This window comes from Castor canadensis, chromosome 3, assembly GCF_047511655.1.
Source record: "Castor canadensis chromosome 3, mCasCan1.hap1v2, whole genome shotgun sequence".
NCBI lineage: Eukaryota > Metazoa > Chordata > Mammalia > Rodentia > Castoridae > Castor > Castor canadensis.
The window spans coordinates 4,950,484-4,957,359 of record NC_133388.1 but is presented as its reverse complement, the minus strand read 5'-3'; the positions used below and the strand labels follow the sequence as shown (position 1 = coordinate 4,957,359).

Genomic DNA, 6,876 nt, shown 5'->3' with positions numbered 1-6,876 from the left:
ATGTCTTTTCGATCTCATCTATAAAGAGAGAAAGCCACTTCCTCCTTTAGTGTCACAGTAAGGATGCAAGAAAGAAGAACCACAAAATCAAAGAAAAAAGACATCCACTCTGGCAGCTGAGATGCTGGCGAGAAAGAAAACCACTGAGCCAAACATGAAGTCCCTTGGCTTTCCTTCCTGCACCCAGTTCTGGGCTGAGATGCAGGACTAGTTGAGCCTTGATCTCCTCCTGCAGACCAGGCCTCCTGTCCCATGCAGGGAGGTTTGTGTCTGGGCTCAAACTGAAGTCCCCTCAATGTGTCTCTCACACAATAATATTATATATACTGTGTCCTCAGTAGTCAAAATGCCCAGCCTCAGGGAGGACTGTTCTTGTATTTGTCCACTATCATGGTGACTCAGCTCTCAAGGGATGGGTTGTGGTAGATTTGCCCATCCACTGCAGTCCCTTCCCTGGGGGATGGTGGATCCAGCTCCAGTAGTAACCACTGCTGATGAAATATCCAGAGACAGCACAGGTGAGGACAGGGTCTGTGAGGGCTTCACCGGGCCTGGTCCTGACTTCTGGAGCTGCACCTGGGACAGAAGACCTGAGCACAGAGAACCAGAGTGAGTTTTGAGCTCAGAAGCAGTTTCTTTATGTCATCCTGCCTGAATCCCTGAGACACTCACATCTGGGCCACCAGCAGGAAAACAAATATCCACAAGTGTTTCATGTTCTTGTGTATTATGTCCATAAATACCTACAGATACTTCCGGGGTACGGAAGAACATGAGTGTAGGGAAAGGTGCAGCTCATCTGGTGATGTGTTTGAAGATTTGCATTGGGATGTAAGCTGTATGTGAGTATATAATATGGAGAGCCTAGGTCACTGTCAGCTGGCTACCCTGGGAGGAGGCTGCAGGCTGATTTCTCTGACAGCTCAGCCCTCTTTCTCCAGTCAATCTCACCATCCCCTGGGCCTTGTTCTGCTTTGAGGGATATGTAGCTAAGGAATTCATCAGGGATCCAGGTGTACAAATCACACTCAATACATATATACATACATACACACATACATGTACACACATAAATACACACATATACACATGTACATGAGTCATCTCTCTCTCTATCTATATCTATGTACATATACAATTTGTATATATACATTTCTCAATGTCCTCCATTCAACAAAGGACTCAATGTGTATCCACTTGCTGTCTCTGTGTCACACTGTGGGAAACAGAAATGATGTTATCACTCTCCCTTGATGAAAAGTTTACATCTGTGTCAGATGAAGTAGCCATCATCAGCAGAGGCACCTCTGATATAAATCCAGGTCTGATGTGAATCCGACCTCACAGAAAAGACCCTGCAGCGGGGTATACAGGTTTATAATGATGAGCATTTGTTGCTTAGTTTCTTCACTTCAGGAAAAAGATTAAAGAGGTTTGTAGAGCTAAATATATCTTGTGATATATGTATATTGTTTGAAGCACTGTTTCTGGACCCTATTTCTGATATGATGCTAGTGGGAAGGCCTAACTTTAGATCTCTTGCTGCATCTTATAGGTTTGGGAGCTAGTGCAAAATGAGATAAAAAGAAAGTCAAATAATAGTCTGTAGCAATGTATGACATGAGACACAGACATTGTCTATGGCATACTCTTATTTAAATTCTCAATATCTCTGGAGTGATCCAAAAAATTAAATATGAAATGCCAATTTTTATAACAATATTAAATAATGTGAAAAGTAAGCCAAGGGAAAAATATCAATTTAAGATAGTCTCAAAATAAATGATAATACCGTGAATGAATTTCATCATACAGGGGAATGATGTGTACAATGAAAACTGAAATACATTATGAATGAAAGTTAACACAACACCAATAATTTATAAGCAGTATTTATAAGATTATAACTTAGAAGTATAAATATTGTTAAAATGCTTTCATTACACAAAATGTCCTATTGGCCAGTGAAAGCCCTATGAAATTATTAATGTCATTTCTTCACACCATGTGAAAAATAATCTGAAAACTGGTACAGAACAGTAAATACCCCGATTGTACTGGATCTTGATTAAAATGACAAAGTGGGAAGCATGACACTTAACCACTTCAAAACACAGCACAATGCTATAATAATTAAGCAGCGTGTCATCTGGATAACTGAAAAGTAGACCAATAGAGCATAACAGTTTAGAAGAATTAGGGGTAAACGACAGCCAATGTTCTTAAATTATAAAGAACACCAATTGGGAAAAGACAGTCTCTTTAACACATGATCCTTGAAAATTGAATATCCCTATGCAGGAGAATGAAATTTGATTCCTATTTCTCATCATATGTAAAATTCAACTTAAGTGGCTTAATCACCAAAAGGGAGATAAATTACTATGGATCTACTAGAAGAAAATATAGGAGGCTATGTTGTCACAGTGCAACTAGAAAGGATTCTTTGAATGATGCCCCAAGAACAGGGACAACAGCAATACTTACAAATGGAATTGCATCAATCCAAAAACTTTCTACTGAGTAAAGCACTTTTCAATAGTGTAGAGACAGCCTAAAATGTGGAAAAATATTTGCTAAGCACACAGCTGATAATGGGAGAATATCTGGAATATACAAAAACTAAAGCAACCAATGGCGAGGAAATAAACAATAAAGTGCAAAATTGAGCAACAGTACTAAATAGGGATATGCTAAACAGACATACGTGTACCCCACAGGTATGTAGAAAATGCTCCACATCACTGATCATCAGAAGACTGAAAATTAAAACTATAGGATGCCTGTCAGGAGCATATTATCAAAAATCTCAAGATAAAAGGAACTAGTGAGGATGTGGTGAAAGGGTACACTCATGCACTGTAGCAGGAATGTAAATCAGTACAGTTCTTATGAAAAGTACTATGGATAGTCATTAGAAACCTAAAACAGAATGACCATAGAAGCTGTTAAATTTATGACTGCACGTACATCTCAAATATTTGAAATCTGTTTGCTAAGACATGTTTTTTCTCCCATGCTTACCACCGACTTATTCACAATTGCCAAGACTTGGATTCAACATAAATGTCAATGAATAAACAACTGATAAGGAAATTGGTGCCTACAGACAACAGAATAGCATTAACCCTTTATTAAGAGTGAACTTTCATTTTGGACAACATGGCTGGATGTGGGCACAGTTATGCTCAGTGAAATAAGACAGAAATAGAAATACAAATCCCACACGATCAGCTACAAGGGAAGAATCCATTCAAAAGAACCATTAGGCATACTGTGCCTATGGTTAGTAGTAATACGTTAAGCAATGGAATATTGCTTAGAGAGAAGAAATGAAGTGTTCTCACATCAGGAATCATAAGTGTTGGGGAAAATGCATAGATTTTGTATGAATTACATGAATTTTCATCTTTAGATTTCTGAAGAAAAAGGACAAACACAAACAAGCACAATTCTCTATAGGAGCAGAGATCATACATGCTATGAAGAGGTCTTCCTTGTTCCCAGTGCACAACATGGTCCATCTGAACCTCAATACATCATGTGCAATGTGGCCAACTCTGTTCCCATAATCTATGGTGCACAACTTGGCTCCATCTGTTTCCCAAAACATGTGATAGACAGTGTGAGCCCATGTGTATTGAGAACCCATATACACACTGTTGCTGCCACTATTATCATATTTCATAATATACACTGTGGACCCGTGTGTTCCCAGAACCCAAATGCACACTGTGCCCACATTTGAGCTCTTAATCAATGATACAGACAATGGGTCCATCTTGTTACATTACCCCTGAGGCACAATGTACCTTCATCTGTTCCCATAAATTGTAATGAACAGTGTGTGTCGATGTGTTTTCAGTACAGTGATGCACACTGTGGCTCTATATATTCTCATTCATGAAACACACTGTAGCTCCATCTATTGCCAGAAATGATGCAAAATGTGGTTCCATCTGCAGTGATAACCTTTGGTATGCAATGAGGCTGAGGCTCTTCCCATAGTCCATAATGCACTACATGAGTTCATATCTTCCCATAACACACTGTACATCTTGTGGTTCCATCTTTTTCCATGCTTTCAATGGATGGTGTGGGTCCCTTGTGTTCTGAGAACTCAGGGTCCCCGGTTGCTGAATCTGTTCTCATAATCCATTATATACACTATGGGTTCATCTCTTTCCAGTCCACATTGTGCTCACGTGGCTCCGTCTGCTCTAAGAACACATAATGCACACTCTTGGTCAATCACATATGAATATTCTGTTCTGAAGCAAAACTACCTGCAAAACCCATAGAAGAGAGAAGAGCCTCAAACATGGCTAATTTCCAAGTTTAAATGATGACTTATCTGTGTCTCCACATAGACAAAGGAGTGACACAGAATGGAAATATCTTGGTGAGACAAATGGTATTTTGATGGTCAACAATAATCCACCATGAGGAAACACTAAATTTTGTAACAACTAGATGCCCATAGAGTAATCTTGTTCTTAACTGTGACACTGAAAATTGTCCAGATATTCTCAGAGATCCTCTCTGTGTGGAAAGCTCTGGTATTATGTGGGGAACAACATCAACAAGCTCAGCAATGCCCAGGTCACTCCAGTGGAAGAGCTGTGAATGGATGAGGATTGGCAATGACTCATATGGAAGAGCGGACATGGAGATCCAGCTCAGGGTGGAGGAAACTCCTATGTGCCTTTAAATACCTGGCAATTAATGCACTTTGTTGTAAGAAGTTCATCGGTAATGTTATTTGTCCATGCCTGATACATGGAATTTTAACCAAGCAGGATCCAAAATAATCACTTCTGAAGTTCTAAAATAGGAGTGATCTCTACAGTAACTAAGCATTGGGGTGAACAGGGAGAATGTGTGCAGAGAAACCAAAGTTTCTGAATGGAAATCTAGATGTTTTCCCCTGCAATCAGCCTTGGTAGACTATGCTCTGCTCTGTTATTGAGTGCCCCCTGCTGGTTCTGAGCTCCCTTGCAGGGAGGAGAGTGTCTATGTTCACACTGAATTTCCATCACTGAGTCTTTTGCACATTAGTAAAGACGGCCGTGTTCTTGGTGGTCCTAGAGTTCAGCTGTAAGGAGAACTGATTCTTGGACCTGTCTCTGTACATGTAGATGTCTTTTGAGGAATGGGCTGTAGTAAGTGTCCCCATTATAAAATATGTCCATCCACTTATGCAACTATTCAGTGGGTTGGCAGGTCCAGTGTCAGTAGGAACCACTGGTGATGGAAATTATCCTGTTGTTTCTTTGATTTTAAAATCTGACTTCTACTCTGAATTTGGTTCTGATGCTGAAGCAGGCAAGGATTCCAATCTCACAGTCAGGGTGAGTCTATGTAGCAGACTTGCTGCATGGTAGGCTTTGGGATGGAGAAAGAACTGGGTGCATTTCCAAATGATTGTCTCTGCTCTCCTCCTACCAGAGACATGGTAGGTCTTTTAGATCCTCAGTTTGAAACTGATTGGCATTTAGAGGAGAAGAGTGGGCCTGGTGCACGTCTCACACAACCTCCAAGAAACCATCAAATGCTTTTGTCAGTGTCAGTACCAGTTTGTGTTTCCAGGGCCATTTTTCATCTTTATGTCCCTGTGACAAATATCTGAGATCACCAACTTACAATGAGTAACCAGAGACACACAGAGACAGGGTCCGGGAGAGACAGGGACTGTGTGCTTCCACAGCCAGAGAGGGAGATTAACCTAGAGTTAAGTAATAAATGGCACTTGGGGAGACCTCTTCTTATGATGTACTATAGAAATGATCCCTGAAAGTATAGTCTTGAGACCTCTACTTATACATGAGAGGAGGTGAGCTCTGGAGGTCCTGGTACTTCTATGCCCTGTGAAGTACTTCTGCATCGATGAAAAACCATGAACAGAAGTACAGATGTGGCAATTTGCAAATACAGTGGATAATCTCAGTTTAGTTTCATGATGTTAGAATTTCATTCAGTTATGCTAAAATATTATGAGACTGCACACAGTTATGAGGATATAATAGAATTCCCTTCCATATTTGAGACATTCCAGTTGGGTCATCTGACCTCACACAGAGTACACAAACTTCTCTTTTCTCTGGTAACAGTTTTACAGTTTGAGATCGTAGGTAAGTCTTTATTCTCTTTTGTGTTGTCTCTAACATGTGACATGAGAAAGCATCAATTTCAATGTTCTGTGTGTGATGTCCAGATTCCCTATCACCATTTATTGATGACTGCCATTTCCCCTTGGTCAATTGTTGACATCTTTGTGAAAATTAATTACTCTGTAAACCCATCGGTTTTCTTTCTATACTCTCTCTACTATTCCATTTATCAGTGTGTCTGTTTTTATGTATTTTTGGATGCATTATTTTCAATGCACTGTGCTTTCTATGTTGTGTTTAAGAAACACTTCACTGATCCAATTTCACACAAATTCTGTTCCATTGATCCATGTATCTAACCCTCCAACTATTCTACACAGTCCTGATTATCATGCTCTGAACAAGTATATTCTGTCTAAATAGAGTCGGGGAGATGGATGTCATTCAGGACCTAAGAATGCACTGTGACATACTGCCTTTGCATTGGGGCCTGAACTCCTCGGTGTTGTCACTGAGCGCCCCCTTGTGGTCACGTGCATCCTGTGCTGTGTTGATCCTCTCTAGTCCTGAGCACATGGAAGGCAGGGATTGTGACATGTTCATGCTCACCTCCCAAGATTCAAAACAATAATGCCCAGTCATGTCCTAGATGTTGAGATGTACCGTATGCGGATACAATTTATTTCTGGCAGTGTTTTATTATTTATTCCTGGTATGTGCTCCATCCTTCTGGTTAATGTTTGCAATGAAGCTCACCTTGTTTCCT

At 40.2% G+C, this 6,876-nt stretch overlaps 1 pseudogene; it reads right to left on the bottom strand.

The window, feature by feature from the left end:
* Positions 1-5,723: 5,723 nt before the first annotated feature.
* Positions 5,724-5,806, bottom strand: LOC141421965 (small nucleolar RNA U3; annotated as a pseudogene).
* Positions 5,807-6,876: the final 1,070 nt, after the last annotated feature.